This window comes from Scyliorhinus torazame, chromosome 6 (genome assembly GCF_047496885.1).
Source record: "Scyliorhinus torazame isolate Kashiwa2021f chromosome 6, sScyTor2.1, whole genome shotgun sequence".
NCBI lineage: Eukaryota > Metazoa > Chordata > Chondrichthyes > Carcharhiniformes > Scyliorhinidae > Scyliorhinus > Scyliorhinus torazame.
In genome coordinates this window covers 186065309-186088597 of record NC_092712.1, presented here as the reverse complement: position 1 = coordinate 186088597, position 23289 = coordinate 186065309, and the positions used below count along the sequence as shown (strand labels likewise).

General features: G+C 48.4%; 1 protein-coding gene across 1 annotated transcript in view; it reads right to left on the bottom strand.

The window, feature by feature from the left end:
• The window catches only part of ahr1a (aryl hydrocarbon receptor 1a), a 290646-nt gene that overhangs the window by 149318 nt on the left and 118039 nt on the right, over positions 1 to 23289 (bottom strand). The window lies entirely within an intron of this gene.

Below are 23289 nucleotides of genomic sequence, written 5' to 3'. Positions count from 1 at the left end.
CCCATGATGAGACTTCATGGGGCCCAGAGTCGATGTTAAGGACTCCCAGGGCAACTCCCTCCCGACTGTATACCACTGTGCTGCCACCTCTGCTGGGTCTGTCCTGCTGGTGAGACAGGACATACCCAGGAATGGTGACAGTGATGTCTGCGATATTATCTGTATGGTATGATTCTGTGAGTATGACTATGTCAACCTGTTGCTTAACTAGTCTGTGAGCCAACTCTCCAAACTTTGGCACAAGGAGGACTTTGCAGGGTCGGCAGGGCTGGGTTTGCCGTTGTTGTTTCCGGTGCCTGGTTTGATGCCGGGTGGTCCGTCCGGTTTGATTCCTTTTTTGTGTTTTCGTAGCGGTTGAGTACAACTGAGTGGCTTGCTAGGCCATTTCAGAGGCAACCACATTGCTGTGGAGTCTGGGTCTGGAGTCAGATGTCGGTCAGACCAGATTTCCTTCCATAAAGGACATTAGTGGACCAGCTGGGTTTTTACGACAATCGACAATCATGGCCATCATTAGACTTTTAATTCCAGATATTTTATTGAGTTTAAATTCCATCACGTACCATGCTGGGATTCAAACCGGGGTCCCCAGATCATTATCCTGGGTTTCTGGATTACTAATCCAGTGATAGTACCACTTTGCCACCACCTCCAACCTTCCTTTCCTCTCAAAGCCTTGGTGGTATTCCCACCTCCCATTTTTCCTGGAATTACATGCATGAATCCCTCCACTCTCATCAAATTCAATTTTACTCTGGTCAGGATTAGATGAATATTATTTTCAATAGCTTCTCTCCCCATTCCTGTACTTTTATCTCTGGTATTCCCCAAAATTCAATCCTTGGTCCCTTCCTATTCCTCATCTACATAAACAATATTATTTATAATGAAGGCTCTAGTTTCTTCATGTATGCGGATTATACCCAACTCTTCTTCACCACCATTCTCTTCACTGTCTCATAACTGTCAGACCATTTATCCATCATCAAGTAGTGGGTAAGCTGAAATTTAAGCCTTTGAGACATTGGTTTGCCTCCATTTGCAGCACTGTGTACAGTTCACATTGACATGTTACAAGGACGTCAGAATCCTCGAAAAAGTGTAGTAAATGGCATACGGCTTTATAACTGATGACAAACACCGGAGCTGCAAGGGAAATGAACAAACCGATGGACTAAAATTAAAATAGAAAATGCTGGATATACGCAACAAGCCGAGGGGAGACGCAAATAGGAAAATCAGAATCATTAGTTACATCTTTTTACCTTCTCTTTTTGCTTTTCACCTTCATCCCTTCGGTCATTTAAAGTTCTCCTGCCCTCCACACTATCACTATCTTCCCTAATGTTTCCCTATCCCCCCAACACCAGTCGCTGCCTCTGTACTCGCTTGAAACCGGTCATATCTCTCCATATTTTCAATCCCGCTCGAAGTTCATCGATGTGAAACCTTTAACCGTTTCTCTCTACTCACAAATGCTGCCCTTCCTGCTGAGTACTCCCAGCATTTTCTGATTTTACTTCACGTTACCAGCATCAACAGTATTTTTTCATGCGCATTGCTGAATTTGTGATATCATTCCTGACATATTCTACACAGTTGCACCTTAAACAGACTGAAAGCATCCAATACAAAATGCGACAAAGAGACTGAAATGACCTAATATTTAGTCACAGGGAAACATAAAAAGGTATTCTATCACAACAGAAAAACATAAAAACAAATAAAGGCAGGGAGAACTATGATCAAAGAACAATGCAGCAGAGGAACAGGCCCTGTGGCCCTCCAAGCCTGTACCGGTCATGATAGCACCCTTGGCCAAAACACTCTGAACAACATTCAGAGCAGTTTGGTATTTAGGTTAGCAATACTATAAGCAGTTTATAATAAATGCTTAGCCCACTTTACTGTCAGCCTGGTGCATTCACATTCCAGCAAATATTAACAAACAGCACAGTCAAAGCAATATTTCAATTCAATCTGTCAGACTTAATGGGCCAAAGAAGATTCTAAACATATTTTATTCCCAACCATTAGTGCTTTGTCTGTTAGGTAACTGTTGGCAGCTGAAGAGGCCAGGTTAAGAGAGATTATTACAGGAGCTCAGTACAGAGATAACGATCAGGTAAGGAAATTAATGTTTAGAGCTTTGAGAGATGCAATCAACCTACTTATTCAGTTATGGAGCTTCATTCAAACTCAGGGCTATAGAATTCAGTGCACTTCACCTTCACTTAAAAAGAGCAAAAATGGTTATTGTTCTCATTATGGATATTTGGAGTGAGGAAAACATTGTTTGGAAGGTTTTGAAATAAAGCAACACATTTGAGGTCTTGAGAAGAAAGTGAGGTCACAGATGGGACAGTAGTTTGCAAGGACGATGGGTGATGACAGCAGATTTAAAGGAGAGAGAAATAACATGTGGAGAGAATCATTAACTAATCTGCTAACATGCAGACCGATCAGGGAGATTAAGAGTTCAGCAGTTTAGTGGGAATAGGGTCAGGAGGTGGGTTTTAGGAGGCAAGGTGAGCACAATGAGGGCATGACGGGAAACAGAAAAAAATCAGAAACAAGGTGTGAATCTAGGGCCAGGGTAGGAATGAAACTTTAGAGTAAGTTCGGTCCAATGGCCTTGTGGAAGAGAGTGCAAAGCCAGCTGATTGGATGATCTTGGGGACAAAGACGTCCATGAGCTCATTGCACTTACTGTTGTAGGTGAGGTTGGAAAAGACAGAGGGCGCAATTTACCGTCATCGTCACGCCCGACTTGGTAGCCTCCTGCAGGATTTGCGACGCTCGAGACGTCTCACGAGACATCACGATCTGGATCTCGCTCATGCTGGGCGAGATCCAGATATACACATTTAAATGACCATTCTCTGTGCTCCGGAAACTAACGGCCCTCCCAGCGAAGCCTTGACTGGATGCTGTTTAGCATTGTCCACACAAATGTTGACCAGGCATACCGGCACCTGGGGCTGGCATGGGCACTGCCAGGTGCCTGGATGGCATGTCGGGGTGCATGGGTGCCAGGGTGGCACTGTAAAGGGTCAGGGCCTGAAGGAGCCATGCTAATGAAAGAGGGGATTAATGGTTATGAAGGGTGGGGGTGAAGGGCAGGGATGAAGGGACCTCATATAGGTTGGGGGAGTGGAGGGTGGCGGGCCCTCAGCGACCCCATGTGGGGTAATGCCCATGTGTGCAGGGGGTGACATTGCACATGGGTGGGGGGGGGGGGGGTGGGGGGGGTGTATGGGACCCTCAATCTCACTTAGGGATCAGGACACCCTTTCAAAATGCCACTCCGATCTCACCAGTGAGTTCAGCTCTCCATTCTGAAAGAATCTCTATCGTGTGGGCTAGCCCTGAAAGAAACTCCCCAAGGCCCAAAAAGATGAATACCGGTGTGGATCTCCCCCAAAAGCTGACGAGAAACACCTCGCCAAAATAACACTTGACGCGATGCAACTAATTGGGAACAAATTTGTAAAGTGAGCGCATTGGGAACCCTCACAAGTACCGTTCAATCTGGCCCTCATTATGGAGACCAGGGGCAGGATTCTCCGACGCCCCCGCCAGGCCGGAGAATTCTCCGACGCCGGTTTTTCGGCAGGGGCGGGAATCGCGTTGTGCCGGTCGGGGCTGTTGGCAGCGACCCGCTCCCGGTGATTCTCCGCCCCGCGATGGGCCGAGTGGCCGCCCGTTTTCGGCCAGTTCCACCAGCGTATATTACACCAGGTCTGTACCGGGGGGACCCGGCCTGCGGAGTGATCGGGGGGGGGGGGGGGGCACAAGGGGATCTGGCCCCGCGGGAGGGGGGCACCCACGGTGGCCTGGCCTGCGATCGGGGCCCATCGATCCGCGGGCGGGCGTGTGCCGTGGGGCCACTCTTTCCCTCCGCGCTGGCCGCTGTAACGGTCCGCCATGGCTGCCGCGGAGAAGAACCTCCCTGCGCGTGGATGACGCCAGTGCATGCTGGCGCTCCCACGCATGCGCCAACCCGCGCCGGCCAATTGGCGTGGTGCCAAGCCCTTCAGCACCAGCTGGCGCGGCGCCAACCCCGCCAGCGCCGGCCTGGCCCCTGAAGGTGCGGAAGATTCCTCACTTTCCGGGTGGCCCGCGCTGGAGTAGTTCACACCACTCCTCAGCGCCAGTACGGCCCGTCCCGCCGGATAGCGGAGAATTTTTTTTTTAATTCAAAAAAATATACTTTATTCATAAAATTTATCATAAGCATTACAGAAACATTTCAAATTGTCTTGACTGTGCATTTCCGGCAGAGTTACACATTGCCTTGACTTTCTTCCATTCAATTTTGATATTATTATACACATATCACTCTTTACATTACAATTCCTTCTTAAATATTTACATCGTCATGTTTGTTTTATACATTGGAGTGTTGGTGGCCCAGACCGAGGGGGGTTTACACTGTTACCCGCCCCTCGGTGTACATTTGCTGGAAAGACCTTACACAGTGGTCTTTCCCCATTGCGCCTTGGCGGCAGCTGCCCCAAGCTTGAGTGCGTCCCTCAGCACGTAGTCCTGGACCTTGGAATGTGCCAGTCTGCAACACTCGGTCGAGGACAATTCTTTGCACTGGAAGATCAGCAAGTTTCGGGCAGACCAAAGAGCGTCTTTCACCGAGTTGATGACCTTCCAGCAGCAGTTGATATTTGTCTCAGTGTGTGTCCCTGGAAACAGTCAGTAGAGCACAGAGTCCTGTGTCACAGAGCTGCTCGGGATAAACAAATACCACTGCATCTCTCTCCAGACCTTCTTTGCAAAGGCACATTCCACAAGGAGGTGTGTGACCGTCTCATTTCCCCCACAGCCACTCCGAGGGCAGCGTACATTGGCGCAGAGCCTTCGGGTGTGCAAGAAGAATCTGACAGGGAGGGCCCTTCTCACCACCAGCCAAGCTAGGTCTTGGTGCTTGTTTGAAATTTCTGGTGATGAGGCGTTCTGCCAGATGACTCTGGCAGTCTGCTCAGGGAACCATCCAACGTCCTCCACGGTCTCCTTTTCCCTGAGGGCCTCGAGGACATTACGTGCTGACCACTGCTTCATTGCCTTGTGGTCAAAGGTGTTTTTCTTCAAAAACTTTTCCACGAAGGACAGGTGGTACGGTACGGTCCAACTACTTGGAGCATTCCGCGGCAATGAGGCCAGGCCCATCCTTCGTAACACCGGGGACAGGTAGAACCTCAGTATGTAGTGACACTTGGTGTTTGCATACTGGGGATCCACGCACAGCTTGATGCAGCTGGACACAAAGGTGGCCAACAGGATGAGGGAGGCGTTGGGTACGTTCTGCCCTCACTTCTCCAGAAGTTTGTACATGGTTTCCCTTCGGACACGGTCCATCTTGGATCTCCAGATGAATTTGAAGATGGCTCGGGTGACTGCTGCGGCGTAGGGTCGGGTTATGGGCCAGACCTTCGCCACGTGCAGTAGCACCGAGAGTACCTCACACCTGATGACCAGGGTTTTGCCCGCAATGGAGAGGAGCGTTGCTCCCACCAGCCCAGTTTCTGCCTTGCCTTTGCTATGCGCTCCTCCCAGGTTTTGGTGCACGCCCCAGCAGCTCCGAACCATATCCCCAGCACCTTCAGGTAATCTGACCTGACAGGGAAGGGGACAAAGGACCGGTCGGCCCAGTTCCCAAAGAACATGGCCTCGCTCTTGCCGCGGTTTACCTTGGCTCCCGAGGCCAGTTCAAACAGGTCGCAGGTGGTCAAGAGCCTGCGTACAGACGCAGGATCCGAGCAGAAGACGGCAACGTCGTCCATGTACATGGAGGCCTTGACTTGCGTGCCTCCACTGCCTGGGATTGTCACTCCTCTTATACCCGGATCCTTCCTGATGGACTCGGCGAAAGGTTCTATGCAGCACACAAAAAGGGCAGGAGAGGGCAGCCCTGCCTGACTCCGGATTTGATCTGGAACTTTTCTGATTCCCACCCATCGATTGAGACTGCGCTATAGATGTTTGTGTAGAGCAGTTTGATCCAATTGCGAATTCCCTCCCCAAACCCCATTTTGGAGAGCACATCCATCATGTAGGTGTGCGATATTCTGTCAAAAGCCTTCTCCTGGTCAAGGCTGATGAGGCAAGTGTCCACCCTCCTGTCCTGCACGTAGGCGATCGTATCCCCGAGTAGCGCGAGGCTATCAGAGATCTTCCTTCCGGGTATAGCACAGGTCTGGTCAGGGTGGATCACCGACTCCAGAGCAGACCTGACCCGATTGGCGATGACCTTGGCTAGAATTTTGTAATCCACATTCAACAGTGAAATGGGTCGCCAATTTCGAATTTCTTCCCTTTCCCCCTTCTGCTTGTAGATGAGGGTGATGATGCCTTTCCTCATGGACTCTGACATGCTGCCTTCCAGAAGCATACTCTCGTACACTTCCAGCAGGTCTGGGCCCATCCAGTCCCACAGGGCCGAATACAACTCAACCGGTAAGCCGTTGCTTCCGGGAGTTTTACTCGTCTCGAAGGACTTGGCGGCCTTTGTCAGCTCATCCAGAGTTAGTGGTTTGTCCAGGTTTTCCAGCTCGCTGTCGCCTATGATCTCCGTGATAGTCGACAGGAAGGTCTGGGAAACAGTGCTATCTGTTGGCTTCAGGTCATACAGTCCGGCATAAAAGGATTGGCTGATCCTCAGGATGTCAGACTGCGATGACTTTACAGAGCCATCTTCTTCCTTCAGGCTGCTGATCACAGAGGTCTCTCTCTGCACCTTTTGGAAGAAGAAGCGTGAGCACTTTTCGTCCTGCTCCACGGTGCGGACTCTGGAACGGAAGATAACCTTGGAGGCCTCCGAGGTGTAGAGCAAGGCTTGCTGGCTCTTCACCTCTTGGAGATCCTCCTTGACATCCACCCCCATCGACTGCAGCTGGAGCAAATTCTGCATACTTTTCTGGAGCCTGGACATGACCCCTCGTCTCTCTCTCACCTTTTGAACGCCCTTGAGGATGAAAAACCTCTTGATATTCCCCTTGATTGCTTCCCACCAGAGATGTGGGGCCTCAAAGAGGGGTTTCACGGTTCTCCAACCCTTGTAATCCCTCCTGAGTTCCTCGAGGTTCTCAGGGGTCAGCAGTTTTGCATTTAGCTTCCATGTCCCCCTGCCTACCCCCTGGTCTTCCTGCAGGTGGCAGTCGACCAGTAGGAGGCAGTGGTCAGAGAAGAACACCGGCCTTACGTCGGTGGACCTGACCGTGAAAGCTCGGGACACAAAGAAGAAGTCTATCCTGGAGCGGACGGACCCGTCTGGCCGTGACCATGTGTATCTACGCTGCGCTCCGTCTGCAGGGTTGCTGCAGACGTCGAGCAGCTTGGCGTCTTTTACCGTTTCCATCAGGAGTCTGGACGTAGCGTCTAGTTTGCTGTCGGCTCTGCTGGATCGTCCAGACGCATCGATGATGCAGTTGAAGTCACCACCCAGGATGACCGGCTTGGAGGTAGCAAACAGCAGTGGGAGTTGCTGAAGGACTGCCAGCCGCTCACTTTTTACGGCCGGGGCGTACACATTAATAAGTCTGAGAGGGGTGTTTTTATATTTGACATCTGCTACGAGGAGGCGCCCGCCCATCACCTCCTTAACGTTGGAGATGGTGAAGTTGCCTCCCCCAGCAGAATACCCAGGCCGGAGGAGCGGCAGTCGTTTCCTCCTGACCAGATGGATGGCCCGTGGGACCACCAGCTCGACCAGCGCCTGTAGTTGCTGAGGTGCGGAATTCCGCACTCCTGCAGGAACAGTAGGTCAGCTTTCACATTTGCTAAATAGTTGAGTGTGGCTACACACCGAAGTATCTTTGATGCTTCGCACATTTATGGATGCAATTTTTAAACCCATTGTAAAAAGGTAGATTTACCAGTCTCAAGAGTCCAGAGTCTATACAGTTGGCTGTTCCAGCTGTTGGATGTTCCCCAGCATGCCGGTGGTGCTCGCAAACTTTAGCACAGTTGCAGGGCTGAGAAAACTGTTCTGGTCCGCACTGGCCCTGTGAACTTGATGCAGATGCATTGGGGGGGTGGTGTAGCCCTGGCGTTCGTTGTGGCAGTCAGTAGGTGTTGGGGTTGCAGGTCGGTCTTCGCCTGGGTTGTTGCTGCTTGTTACTTTCGGGGGTTGGTCTGTGACCTTGTTTTCAATGGCCGGCATTTGGTGGCCGTTGGTCATATTGCTCTTCCCATGAGCCAGGGGTTGATTGTCTCGGCGGGTTTTATTTTCTTCCCGGTCGGTGGTCTGTGCCTCCCGTTCCACGTTGGTGCTTTGCCTCTTTATTTGAGGCCGATTCTTGTCTTGTTTTCCCTCATCGGAGGTGGTGTCGGCGCTAAGTCCGCTGGCTGAAAGGTGTCGCTTTTTGCCACTCCCCCTCGGGGGGTTCTTCAGTTTGTTGTTTTGTTTTCTCTTTCGTTTGTCCCTGTTCACTGTTTCCCAGGGCTCTTTATTCTTTGGCCCATCCTCTTCCTCTTCCATTGAGTGATCCTCATCAGATGAGGCTGGGGTTGGGTTGTCAGGGCGTGCTGGGACCTCCTCTTTTTGTTGGGGGCCCTTCTGTTGCTTTTCCGCATTCTGTGCCGTGGTGTCTTTTTCGGTGGAGGGTGTATGAACCTCCTCTCTGGTCGCCTTTTTAACTCCGCTGCTGATGATCTGTGCATATGTCGCCCCGCGTTTCGGGCAGGAGCTGTAAAGATGGCCGGCCTCCCCACACAGGTTGCAGCACTTGTCTTCTTTGCAGTCCTTAGTCATGTGTCCCTCCTGCCTGCAGTTTTTGCAGAAGGTCACACTGCAGTTTGCGGCAACATGCCCTGTTTTGCCACAGGTGTGGCATATAGAACATAGAACAATACAGCGCAGTACAGGCCCTTCGGCCCACGATGTTGCACCGAAACAAAAGCCATCTAACCTACACTATACCATTATCATCCATATGTTTATCCAATAAACTTTTAAATGCCCTCAATGTTGGCGAGTTCACTACTGTAGCAGGTAGGGCATTCCATGGCCTCACTACTCTTTGCGTAAAGAACCTACCTCTGACCTCTGTCCTATATCTATTACCCCTCAGTTTAAAGCTATGTCCCCTCGTGCCAGCCATTTCCATCCGCGGGAGAAGGCTCTCACTGTCCACCCTATCCAACCCCCTGATCATTTTGTATGCCTCTATTAAGTCTCCTCTTAACCTTCTTCTCTCCAACGAAAACAACCTCAAGTCCATCAGCCTTTCCTCATAAGATTTTCCCTCCATACCAGGCAACATCCTGGTAAATCTCCTCTGCACCCGCTCCAAAGCCTCCATGTCCTTCCTATAATGCGGTGACCAGAACTGTACGCAATACTCCAAATGCGGCCGTACCAGAGTTCTGTACAGTGCAACATGACCTCCTGACTCCGGAACTCAATCCCTCTACCAATAAAGGCCAACACTCCATAGGCCTTCTTCACCACCCTATCAACCTGGGTGGCAACTTTCAGGGATCTATGTACATGGACACCTAGATCCCTCTGCTCATCCACACTTTCAAGAACTTTACCATTAGCCAAATATTCCACATTCCTGTTATTCCTTCCAAAGTGAATCACCTCACACTTCTCTACATTAAACTCCATTTGCCACCTCTCAGCCCAGCTCTGCAGCTTATCTATATCCCTCTGTAACCTGCTACATCCTTCCACACTATCGACAACACCACCGACTTTAGTATCGTCTGCAAATTTACTCACCCACCCTTCTGCGCCTTCCTCTAGGTCATTGATAAAAATGACAAACAGCAACGCCCCCAGAACAGATCCTTGTGGTACTCCACTTGTGACTGAACTCCATTCTGAACATTTCCCATCAACCACCACCCTCTGTCTTCTTTCAGCTAGCCAATTTCTGATCCACATCTCTAAATCACCCTCAATCCCCAGCCTCCGTATTTTCTGCAATAGCCTACCGTGGGGAACCTTATCAAACGCTTTGCTGAAATCCATATACACCACATCAACTGCTCTACCCTCGTCTACCTGTTCAGTCACCTTCTCAAAGAACTCGATAAGGTTTGTGAGGCATGACCTACCCTTCACAAAGCCATGCTGACTATCCCTGATCATATTATTCCTATCTAGATGATTATAAATCTTGTCTCTTATAATCCCCTCCAAGACTTTACCCACTACAGACGTGAGGCTCACCGGTCTATAGTTGCCGGGGTTGTCTCTGCTCCCCTTTTTGAACAAAGGGACACATTTGCTATCCTCCAGTCCTCTGGCACTATTCCTGTAGCCAATGATGACATAAAAATCAAAGCCACTGGTCCAGCAATCTCTTCCCTGGCCTCCCAGAGAATCCTAGGATAAATCCCATCAGGTCCCGGGGACTTTATCTATTTTCAGCCTGTCCAGAATTGCCAACACCTCTTCCCTACGTACCTCAATGCCATCTAATCTATTTACCTGGAGCTCAGCATTCTCCTCCACAACATTATCTTTCTGCTGAGTGAATACTGACGAAAAATATTCATTTAGTATCTCACCTATCTCTTCAGACTCTACACACAACTTCCCATCCCTGTCCTTGACTGGTCCTACTCTTTCCCTAGTCATTCGCTTATTCCTGACATACCTATAGAAAGCTTTTGGGTTTTCCTTGATCCTTCCTGCCAAATACTTCTCATGTCCCCTCCTTGCTCGTCTTAGCTCTCTCTTTAGATCCTTCCTCGCTGCCTTGTAACTATCCATCGCCCCAACTGAAACATCACAACTCATCTTCACATAGGCCTCCTTCTTCCTCTTAACAAGAGATTCCACTTCTTTGGTAAACCACGGTTCCCTCGCTCGGCACCTTCCTCCCTGCCTGACCGGTACATACTTATCAAGAACACGCAGTAGCTGATCCTTGAACAAGCTCCACTTATCCAGTGTGTCCAACACTTGCAGCCTACTTCTCCACCTTATCCCCCCCAAGTCACGTCTAATGGCATCATAATTTCCCTTCCCCCAGCTATAACTCTTGCCCTGCGGTGTATACTTATCCCTTTCCATCCTTAACGTAAACGTCACCAAATTGTGGTCACAGTCCCCAAAGTGCTCTCCTACCTCCAAATCCAACACCTGGCCTGGTTCATTACCCAAAACCAAATCCAATGTGGCCTCGCCTCTTGTTGGCCTGTCAACAAACAGTGTCAGGAAACCCTCCTGCACACACTGTACAAAAAACGACCCATCTAATGTACTCGAACTATATCTTTTCCAGTCAATATTTGGAAAGTTAAAGTCTCCCATAATAACTACCCTGTTACTTTCGCTCTTATCCAGGATCATCCTCGCCATCCTTTCCTCTACATCCCTAGAACTATTTGGAGGCCTATAGAAGACTCCCAACAGTGTGACCTCTCCTTTCATGTTTCTAACCTCAGCCCATACTACCTCGGAAGATGAGTCCCCATCTAGCATCCTCTCCGCCACCGTAATACTGCTCTTGACTAGCGCGCCACACCTCCCCTCTTTTGCCTCCTTCTCTGAGCTTACTAAAACACCTAAACCCCGGAACCTGCAACATCCATTCCTGTCCCTGCTCTATCCATGTCTCCGAAATGGCCACAACATCGAAGTCCCAGGTACCAACCCATGCTGCCAGTTCCCCTACCTTATTTCGTATACTCCTGGCATTGAAGTAGACACACTTCAAACCACCTACCTGAACACTGGCCCCCTCCTGCGACGTCAAATCTGAGCTCCTGACCTCTATACTCTCATTCTCCCTTACCTTAAAACTACAATCCAGGTTCCCATGCCCCTGCTGCATTAGTTTAACCCCCTCCAAAGAGCACTAACAAATCTCCCCCCCAGGATATTTGTGCCCCTCAGGTTCAGATGTAGACCATCCTGTCTGTAGAGGTCCCACCTTCCCCAGAAAGAACCCCAGTTATCCAGAAATCTGAATCCCTCCCGCCTGCACCATCCCTGTAGCCACGTGTTTAATTGCTCTCTCTCCCTATTCCTCATCTCACTATCACGTGGCACGGGCAACAACCCAGAGATAACAACTCTGTTTGTTCTAGTTCTGAGCTTCCATCCTAGCTCCCTGAAAGCCTGCCTGACATCCTTATCCCCTTTCCTACCTATGTCGTTAGTGCCAATGTGGACCACGACTTGGGGCTGCTCCCCCCCCCCCTTAAGGACCCGGAAAACACGATCCGAGACATCACCTACCCTTGCACCTGGGAGGCAACATACCAAACGTGAGTCTCTCACGCTCCCACAAAATCTCCTATCTGTGCCCCTGACTATCGAGTCCCCAATTACTAATGCTCTGCTCCTCTCCCCCCTTCCCTTCTGAGCAACAGGGACAGACTCCGTGCCAGAGGCACGTACCCCATGGCTTACCCCTGGTAAGCCCCCCCCCACAAGTATCCAAAGCGGTATACTTGTTTCTCAGGGGAACGACTGCAGGGGATACTCGTGGCTGTCCCACGTAGTAGAGGTAGCCACGATTTCCTCCAATGGCGAAACTGGAGGGGGGATGCAGGATGGTTCCGTTGCTGTCTGTTCTCAGAGTCACCTTGATCTGGTGCTCACTTGTCCAGATGCCGAAGGTGTCTTTCACTTGCACGCTGTCACTTTTCAGCTCAGCGTACCTGGCGAGGAATGTGAGCACATCAGACACGGGGACGTGGGGGTTGTATGTGTGCAGTGTTACAACCCGGTTTTGCTGCAACGGTAGCGTAAACAGAGGCTCCGCAGTCAGGATCGACAGGGGACTCTGGTTACCTTTTTCCTTGAAGACGTTCAAGAATTTGATGCACGCTGCGACGCTCTTGAAGGTGACATCAAAATATCCATTGTTGGGGAAGTTTTGCAAGAAGAAGATATCTGTTGCTTTAAACCCACAACACTCGAGCAGCATCCGCTTCACGAAGAGTTTCCGGTCCACAGGTGACTCTCCTTCCGCTTTCTTCACTGTGACTCGGACAGTGTTTCGCACTCCCCAGCCTGGTGGTCGGGAGAATGCAGCTGCATCCATAGCTCGTACGTTGGGTCTGAACTGTATCGGCGTTAGGCCTAAACCAGCATGTAGATCCACCAATAGCAGCCGAGCTCCAAACATTTCCTCTTTGACGACTTCAATCCCTCCGAGTTCTCCAATCCACGATTGACATCGGAATCCTCAGCTTCCTTCGATCAAACGAAACTGCACTTGATCTTAGCCAAAAGGCCGGATAGCGGAGAATCCCGCCCCAGTACTGAATAGCACTATCTCCAAGGTGAAGTAGATGAATCCTAAAGCCTCAGGTACCTCGGGAATCTGCACATCAGAGTGGGACTAGCTGTCTCACTCTAATATGCAAATTTTCCAAACTAATCCAAAACTGCAGGCATTGGATCCGCCACGTTATCGGCCACATCGCGCCCGTAGAAATCTTTTAGTTAAATCGTCCTGCTGGGTTTGAGACAGTTTGCAGTCGGATAAAATAAGCCAGGAATTATCTTTTGCATTTCCGGAATAGCGAGCAGTTTTAGTTGACAAATCCCGGATCCAATAGTGGAAAAATTGACTTAAGTGACTATCTGATGAATTGTGCATTCTTGCACTTATTCCCCTCATGTGGAAATGAAATTCAGCAAAGTCCACAGGCTGGATTCTCCACTGTCGGGATTCTTCGTTGCGCTGGCAGCGTACTCACACCCGGGGATTTCCCGATGGTGTGGGGCTGCCCACAATGGGAAATCCCATTGACTGGCTGGCAGGACGGAGAATCCTGCTGCCGGCAGGGGCCGTGCCGCACCGGAAAACTGCTGCAGCCAGACAGAGAATACCGCCTCACAATACATAAGAGTCATGCCCATTTTGGCAGTCTCACACTGAGAGATGACTTTTCTGATATGGGCAATTTAAAAACTAGCTGGAAGGTAATCTGCTTTGCACATTTACTAGTAATGATGTGTGCTTGACTGCCTTTAACATTAAGCCAGCATTTAACTGAGTATGGCATCAAGGAGCTCGAGCAAAACTGAAGACGATGGGAATCGGGGAAAAATGTCATAGCTAGTATAAAATGAAGATGGTTGCGTGGTTGGAGGTTAATCATCTTAGTTCCAGGACTAGTTTGTATTTACTAGGGGCATGATCTCATGGAAATGTTTCGAAGTGTCATTTGTGCCGGGTTTTGCTGGAGGTTTCCAGCTGGAGAGTTCCCCGCTGTTATCTAACCATACGTAGTCACTTTTCTGGACTCAGGTAAGTTTCTCCCCGGTTTAGCCAACACTTGTGGCTGTTTTTTTTGGCCGTGCCCGCACAAGATCGCCACGGATGGGACGGGGACCATGTAATGGTCCGTTGACCTCGGGTGAGAATTTCGCTGTTGGGGGGGGGGGGGGGGGGCACGGCTTAAAACACCCGCCCTTAGAATTATTTTCATCACTGGGGAGCTGAACACACTGGCCAGGCCGGCTTCTCAGAGATCAGACCGCCATTTTGAAAGAGTGCCGCAATCTCTAAATGAACTTGTGGGACCCCCACACCACCCAAATGTGGTGGTATGACTGGGGGTATTACGGTACCTTCAGAGGTGAGCTGCCATTGGTGCAGAGGACTCGCTGCCCATTGGCCCAGAAAAGTCATGTGCCTCTCAGGATATAAGCACCCATGTTCCCCAGCAGTCGGCCGTTCTTCTGTACGTCTGCTGTCGGGCACACATCTTGTGTATTAAAACCTTTTGTTTGGATCGCATCTTCGCCTCGTGTCCAATTTGCCTCGTGTCTAATTGATGGTGCATCACCACGCATGGCAATTTCACTCCCCCACACAAATGGGCAATATCCCACATCCCCCCAAGTGATGACACCCTGCTGTGGGGTCCCTGTGGCCCTCCCTCTTCAGGCCCCCCCACATCCCCTTACAGGCACCCCTTTCAATCAGCCCAACCTCATAGAGGCCCATTTAACCTGCCCTGTACCCCATCACCCTTCATACCCCACATCCACCCTCCATTCATGGGCATGGCCTCCCTCAGGCTCTGACCCTTGGCAGTGACACCCTGGCACCTTTGCACTGCCACCATGGCATGCTGGAAATGTTCCTGCCGGCTTTGCAGTGACAGTCAGGCACCTTGGCATAGTCAAGGTGACAGCACCAAGTCACCAACCTGGCATTGCCAAGGTGCCAACATTCCAGGGGGCGGGCCACCGAGCCACCCTGCACTGTCCTTGACCACCCAGGGGCTCTAATGGCCTGGAAGCCCGCACCATCTCCCCGGGCGCCGTTCCACCTGTCCATATTTGTGCGGTTTGGTCATGCCCATTGTGGGCGGGATCCTGATCGACACCTCGTGAGATCTGGGTAGATCTCAAGAGGCCCTCTGGCTGTCGGGAAGCTCACGGGAGACTTCACCCGGCATCTTCCGGCTGCGCTCCCGGTCGAGTGTGACGCAGCCGGTAGATCACGCCCAGAATCTCACCTGTAAATTCTTTTTTAAAATAAATTTCGAGTACCCAATTCATTTTTCCAACTAAAGGATGTTAGCGTGGCCAATCCACCTACTCTGCACATCTTTGTGTTGTGGGAGCGAAACCCACGCAAACATGGGGAGAATGTGCAAACTCCACACGGACAGTAACCCAGGACCGGGATCGAATCTGGGACCTCGGTGCCATGAGACAGCAGTGCTAACCACTGCGCCACCATGCTGCCCCTGCTGTAAATTCTTAATGTCAGTTCAGAGTACTGAAAATAGATGCTCCATTCCTCAACTCACATTAGCAAAAAGCTTGTACATGCATTACCGAGCTATAACTGGGGATATCATTTCAAAACAATACTCTATTAATTGCAGTGCAAAAATGAGTTCACAGATAACATTGTGAAACTAAAATTGAGCAGTTGCAGATGCGAGCAAAAAACAAAACTGGACAATATATTTTCACGAGAAAGAAAATCTCTGTTTAACTGCATTACTTAGCTTCCTTCTGCAAAGACTATGGCCCTGACAATATTCTGGCAATCGTACTGAAGACTTGTGCTCCAGATCTCCTCAGCAAGCTGTTCCAGAAACAGCAGAAATGTGAAAAATTGCTCAGGTATGTCCTGTGCACAAAAAGGAATAAGTATTACAACCACGGCAATTACCGCCCCATAAGTCTACTCTTATTCACCAGTAAAGTGATGGGAGGGGTCATCAACCTGCTAAGCAATAACCTGATCACTAATGCTCAGCTTGGGCTCTGCCACGGTCACTCAGTTCCTAATCTCATCACAGCCTTGGTCGAAACTTGGGACAAAAGAGCTGAACTCCAGTAATGATGTGTGCTTGACTGCCTTTAACATTAAGCCAGCATTTAACTGAGTATGGCATCAAGGAGCTCGAGCAAAACTGAAGACGATGGGAATCGGGGAAAAATGTCATAGCTAGTATAAAATGAAGATGGTTGCGTGGTTGGAGGTTAATCATCTTAGTTCCAGGACCTCACTGCAGGAGTTCTTCAGGACATTGTCCTAGACTCAACCATCTTCAGATGCTTCACCAATTACCTTCCTTCCACCCTTAAGGTCAGAAGTGGGGATGTTCACTGTCGATTGCACAATATTCAGCAACATTCGTGACTCCTCAGATACTGAGGCAGTCAATGCCCAAATGCAGCAAGACCTGGGCAATATCCAGGGCTGGGCTGACACGTGGCAAGTAACATTTGCACCTCACAAGTGTCAGGTAATGATCATCTCCCATAGAGGGAATATACCCATTGTCTCTTGACATTCAACAGCATTACTGCTGAACTCCCACTGTCAATATTCTGGGAGCGACCAATGACCAGAGGCTGAACTGGGCTAGCCATATAAATACTGTGGCTACAAGAGCAGGCCAGAGGCTAGGAATCCTGTGGCGAAGAACTCACTTCCTGACTCCTTAAAGTCTGCCCGGCATCTACAAGGCGCAAGTCAGAAGTGTAATGGAATACTCTCCACTTGCTTGAATGAGCGCAGCTCCAACAACATTCAAAATGTTTGACACCATCCAGGATAAAGGAGCCTGCTGGATTGACACGCCATCCACAAACATTTGCTCCCTTCATCACCAACACATAGTGGCAGCAATGTGTATCATCTACAAGAGCACTGCATGAACTTACCAAGGCTCCATAGACAGTACCTTCCAAGCTCACCTAGAAGGACAAGGGCAAGAGACATGTAACAACATGACCACCTGCAAATTTCCCTCCAAGTCAGACACCATCCTGATTTGAAATATATCTCCGTCCTTCACTGTGGCTGGGTCAATATCCTGTAACTCCCTCCCTAACAGCATTGTGGGTATATCTACACTACATGGACTGTAGCAGTTCAAGAAGGCAGCTCACTGCCACCTTCTCAATGGCAATTAGAAATGGCAATAAATGTTGGCCTCGCCACAATGCCCACATTCCATGAATTAATTAAAAAAAATTAACTAAGGCATTTTGATCTGTATCTACAAAACACAACTTGTTGCAAATTTATAGCTGGTTTAGTAACATTATTTGCAAATGATAACTCCTAGAATACTGCTTATTAATTTGACTGTCAATCTCCCAAACCAAGTCATGTATTGTGCATCACAACAGGTCTAAAATGAACAAAGACCCTTATTCAGTACAATACAATTTACAACCTGGGCAAACTGGAAGCAACAAAACCCAGCTGGAAAGGTGGTTTATAGCCAGTATGCTCAAAACCATCCCCTTGTAACTGCTAACTTCCTAAATCTTACAGAGAAAATCCAAAACCAAAAGCTTTAATTCAGAACAAAATGTTTCCTCATCGTGAAAATACAAAACTCTTAAATTCCATCAGTTGCGCCAGGCTAAAGTAAACAATGGTCCTTTATATGGTGTCTGAAATGAAAACTCCAAGACTGGCACTTAGCACTAATCAGTCATGAGTTTAACCGAAGATCACATTCAGCTTAAATCCAAGGTTGGAATGCCGGAACGGTAATTTATGATTTGGCGTCATTCAGCAGCTCTTTATGCTAACAGTTCCGCCCATTGTTCCCTTGTAGAATCAAAGCAGGAAGTAGGAAACCCATTAGTCCTCCTTTTCTATCTACACATTTAGACACTGTTTAACAGAAGTGCAAACTGATATGAAAAGTTCTGCACATCACAGCTGTTGGAGAAAATTCAGTCTGGAATACTTTTCCTGCTATTTTGTTGGAACCAACTTGTGGCTCCGGAACTCAAAGCTACATATTTTCTCCTAGAAAATGGTGTTTCTCCAAAATCAAATATTCTGTGAAATGAGAATTTGTAAAAAAGAAACACAGTAAAGTAATTACATTTGATTGTGGGGGATGAAGCCAAACATCATAAATCGAACCAAAAAGAGTAGAGGGCAGACTATAAGTTTTCAACTGTTGCACACTGGGCGATTTTGGTTCCCCACAAAGAAAAGGGAGAAGGAATTTTTCAGATTTCAGAAGGAGATACCAATTTTAGATGATGGCCACTATCCTCACTAGCCTCACTTAAATCCATTACATAACCTGTAAAACTAAGAGAAAATTGAAGAATTCCACATTTACACAACTATCCAATACTTATGCAAACTAATCTTTTCAAAAGTGAAAAAAAACATAAAATGCGTGGTGTTCAAGACAACGTGCGGCACAGTGGTACAGAAGTTAGCACTGCTGCCTCACTGTGCCAGGGACCCGGGTTCAATTCCGGCCTTGGGTCAGTGTCTGTGTGGAATTTGTACGCTTTTCCTGTGTCTGCATGGGTTTCCTCTGGGTGCTCCAGTTTCCTCCCTTAGTCCAAAGATGTGCGGGTTAGGAGGATTGGCCATGCCAAATTGCCCCTTAGTTTCCAGGGATGTGCAGGTTAGTTAGGTTATGGGATTACGGGGATAGTGCGTGGTGGAGACTCGTGAATAGGCAGGCTGCCCATTCGAAGGGCCGGTACAGACTCACTGGGCCCCCTTCTGCACTGTAGGGATTCTATGAATTAGAATATTATTCTAATCTTTTATAAATCTGATCACATTATATGTTACCATTCATAGAACTGAGTCGATCAGAATTCTGCGAAATAGAGATGCAGAAGTGAGAGGAGGTTTAGGGGGAAGAGGGACAAGAAGAAAAAATTGTCTAAAGCCATAGTAGAAGAGGTAGGATTTTGGGAGAGTAGCAAGAAATAAAGAATTTTAAAAAGTGGTTTAGGAAGTACAGGACTGGAGAGAGTGTTGGCTGAAAGACCATTTTGTGTGGAGTAAAATAAATAAGAGTCCATGGTATTAAGGGAAAGATACTGGAATGGATAGAGGATTGGCTGACAGGTAGAAAGCAAAATGTGGGGATAAAGAGGTCTTTTTCAGGATGGCAGACGGTGACTAGTGGCGTGCCTCAGGAGTCGGTGTTGGCACCCCAACTTTTCACAATATACTTCAGCGATCTGGAAGAAGCTGAGGGCACTGTTGCTCTGTTTGCAGATGATTCAAAGAGATGCAGAGCGATAGGTGGTATTGAGGAAGCAGTGGGTTGAAGAAGGACTTGGACAGGCTAGGAGGGTAGGCAAAGAAGTAAAAGATGGATACAATGTGGAAAAGTGTGAGGTTATGCACTTTGGTCGGAAGAATGGAGGTTTAGACTATTTTCTAAATGGGAAAAGGCTTAGAAAATCAGAAGGACAAAGGGGCTTGGGAGTCCTTGTTTACAATTCTCTTAAGGTTAACGTGCAGGTTCAGTCGACAGTTAGGAAGGCAAATGCAATGTTAGCATTCATGTTGAGAGGGCTAGAATACAAGAGCAGGGATGTACTTCTGAGGCCGATTAAGGCTCTGGTCAGACCGCATTTGGAGTATTGCGAGCAGTTTTGGGCCTTTTTTCTAAGGAAGGATGTGCTGGCCTTGGAAAGGGTCCAGAGGAGTTTCAGAAGAATGAGCCCTGGAATGAAGAGCTTGTCGTATGAGGAGCGGTTGAGGACTCTGGCTCTGTACTCGTTGGAGTTTAGAAGGATGAGGGGGGATTATATTGAAACTTGCAGGATATTGAGAGACCTAGATAGAGTGTACTTGGAGAGGATGTTTCCACTAGTAGGGAAAAACTAGATCCAGAGGGCACTGTCTTAAACTGAAGGGACGACCCTTTAAAACTGAGATGAGGAATTTCTTCTGCCAGAGGGTGGTGAATCTGTGGAACTCTTTGCCGCAGAAGGCTGTGGAGGCCAAATCAATTAGTGTCTTTAAGACAGAGATAGATAGGTTCTTGATTAAGAAGGGGATCAAGAGTTATGGGGAGAAGGCAGGAGAACGAGGATGAGAAACGTATCAGCCATGACTGAATGGCGGAGCAGACTCGATGGGTCGAATGGCTTAATTCTGCTCCTATGTCTTATGGTCTTGTGGGGTGAACAGTAATCTCATGTCAAAACAACAAAGGTTACAGGCAAAGGAATGTAGACAATTGGAACAACAAATCCAGAGATGTATTTGAAATCAATGCACTGAGGCACAGAACACTATTGAAACTTGTCATGCTGGACATTTTGTTGGAACCAACTTCTATAATAATAATAATCTTTATTAGTGCAACAAGTAGGCTTACATTAACACTGCAATGAAGTTATTGTGAAAATCCCCGAGTCGCCGCACTCCGGTGCCTGTGCAGGTACACCGAGGAAGAATTCAGAATGTCCAATTCACCTAACAAGCACTTCTTTTGGGACATGTGGGAGGAAACCGGTGCACCAGGAGGAAACCCACGCAGACATGGGGAGAACATTCAGACTCCGCACAGACAGTGACCCAAGCCGGGAATCGAACCCGGGACCCTTGCGCTGTGAAGCAACAGTGCTAACCACTGTGCTAACGTGCCACCCCTCAGCACAGAATTCTGGATTAGACACTAGATTTGGGACAAGAAAGAGGGCTGGGATAGTGCTTAGAAATCATTCCTTTAAGAGATGAAGGCATGAACATGAATTTCAGCAAGTTGGAGATGAGACAAGGAAGTAGGCAGGGAATATCCCAGGAGTAAAATGCAGTCATGTCAAAAGAATGGATGGTCAGTATACCACTCGATGTTGACCAAAACATGGATGTTTGCATTATTACGTTCAGCCTGAACATGCACCAAGATAGTTGACAGAACAGCAATCAGATACTTTTCTAGATACTGGCAACAGTTGAACTACTGGATAGTTTTAATATTTCCAGGAGTTGCTGTTAGATAGACAATACAATGCATTTAAGTCTATCTAGAATCAGTTGCATAAAAGCCAAGTTGGGTGTACGTGAATATATGTAAAAAGTGCCTTGCTTGTAAAACCATTTAAATAATTCCCTTTCAAGATTCCATTATAACGTCAATACACCTTGTAGTCACCAGGAACAAATCATTCATGAATTACGTTTTCAAAACCTTTCACAAAAACCAACCTTGGTATCCCCCTTCCCTTTTGAAATAATTAATATTTAGGAAACAGCTGTTCAAAACTATTTCCAACTTCATATTTCTGATATCTTCATTGTACCCTTTCCACTGCTCTACCCTTTCCATAATGGGGTACTTAGAATCATACTTAGCATTTCAAATGTAACCCAACTAATGTTAACCATAAAAATGCAACATAATTTCCTTGCTTTTGTATTCAGTGCTTCCAAACATGAAACCAAATTGTGTTTTATGCCTGAACTCCATTTTTCAAGTGAGATCTATAGGTACAAATATTAAGAATTTGGGATACATTGCCTTGTTTAGTTTTTTTTTGTCCCCAAAATATACTTCATATTTCTTGGTACTTGCCACTTATCGTCCAACTCCACTATTGTGTTTGTCTCCTTCAATTCTCCTCACAGATTGTCACTCCTCAACCTGTAGGAATCGGCAAACTGTGGTGTATTAGTCCAATTGTACCCACATCCACATCATTTCTAGAAAAGGGACTCCGGTGCAGACTGGTGCATGTCAGTACCCACGTTGATGAGTATTTTACCCTTTCGCTGTTTCTATCCTTCATCTATCTCTCTATTCAAGTGGAAACATTGGGCAACATTTTATCAAAGGGGCTGGCAGTGTGTGTGTGTGTGTGAGGTTGGGGGGGGGGGGGGGGGGGGGAAGGAGTGAGAGAGAGAGAGAGAGAGAGAGAAGAGAGAATATGTCCCGATGGCAGGACAATATCTTTGTCCCGAGCACCTGACCTCATTTCAGCTGGAACCAAATTTTCATTCAGCCCAACAGAACAATTATAAATGCAGCACAGAAACAACATAGCATATCACCAATATGGCCTGAATCTTTCAGATGGCGGGGGTTCGAGAGTCAGAGGGGAACACCTTCCTGCCATCTGGGTCAAGCCTGCTGCCATTTTAGGCTCAACCGAATGCGGATTGGCAATCTGCACTTGGAAGGAAGTTCCACCTTGGTTGTAAAGACCAAGGCTCCCTCCCGTCAGTAGGAGGCTTCGATGGAGGGGGGCACCCCTCCCCAACTCTCTTTCAATCTAAATAGAGGTTCTTAACCTTTTCTGTTTCCCACCCCAAGATATCCAGCACCCGTCAACCTGAAAATTGAGGGCTGCTGGGAAAGGGACCTTAAGAGACCACTAAAGGGCCTTAATAGGGGCAAGGGTGGGCCTCTCCAATTGTAGTATCAAATTTGGGGTGGGTGGGCTCTGAAGGGAATTCAGTCCGTACAATTTCACTGTCCGAATCCCCGCCACCTTGAAACCCACTGAACAGGAGTGTAAAATTCAAGCTTCTATCTACTGCAGACTGGAAAAAGTACACTTGTATGAATTGATCGGCGTACTAAAAGCAGATAGCGAACAACATTGTTAAAGTTAGTGCCTTTCACATAGAAAGCCATCCGAAGGTGGTTTAGCAACTTAAATTATACTAAACCAAAGTGAAAGAGATTAGGATAAATTAACATATCCTTGTGAAGCAAGCGGAATAGCCTAAACCAGGCATTGTCAAACTCGGGGGCGCGGCGCACGGGAGGGTCGCGGAGCCATGCGGCAGGGTGCTCTCGATCGCGCAAATCCGCGCATAACAGCCTCCTTTTAATAATGCCGGCTGCGAGCAGCCTTCAAAATGGTCAGGAACAGGGGCGTCATTCTCCGACCCCCCGCCGGGTCGGAGATCCGCCGGGGGTTGGCGTGAATCCCGCCCCCGCCGGTTGCCGAAGTCTCCGGCACCGGAGATTCGGCGGGAGCGGGAATCTCGCCGCGCCGGTTGGCGGGCCCCCCCGCTCGATTCTCCGGCCCGGATGGGCCGAAGTCCCGCCGATAAATTGCCTGTCCCGGCGGCGTGGATTAAA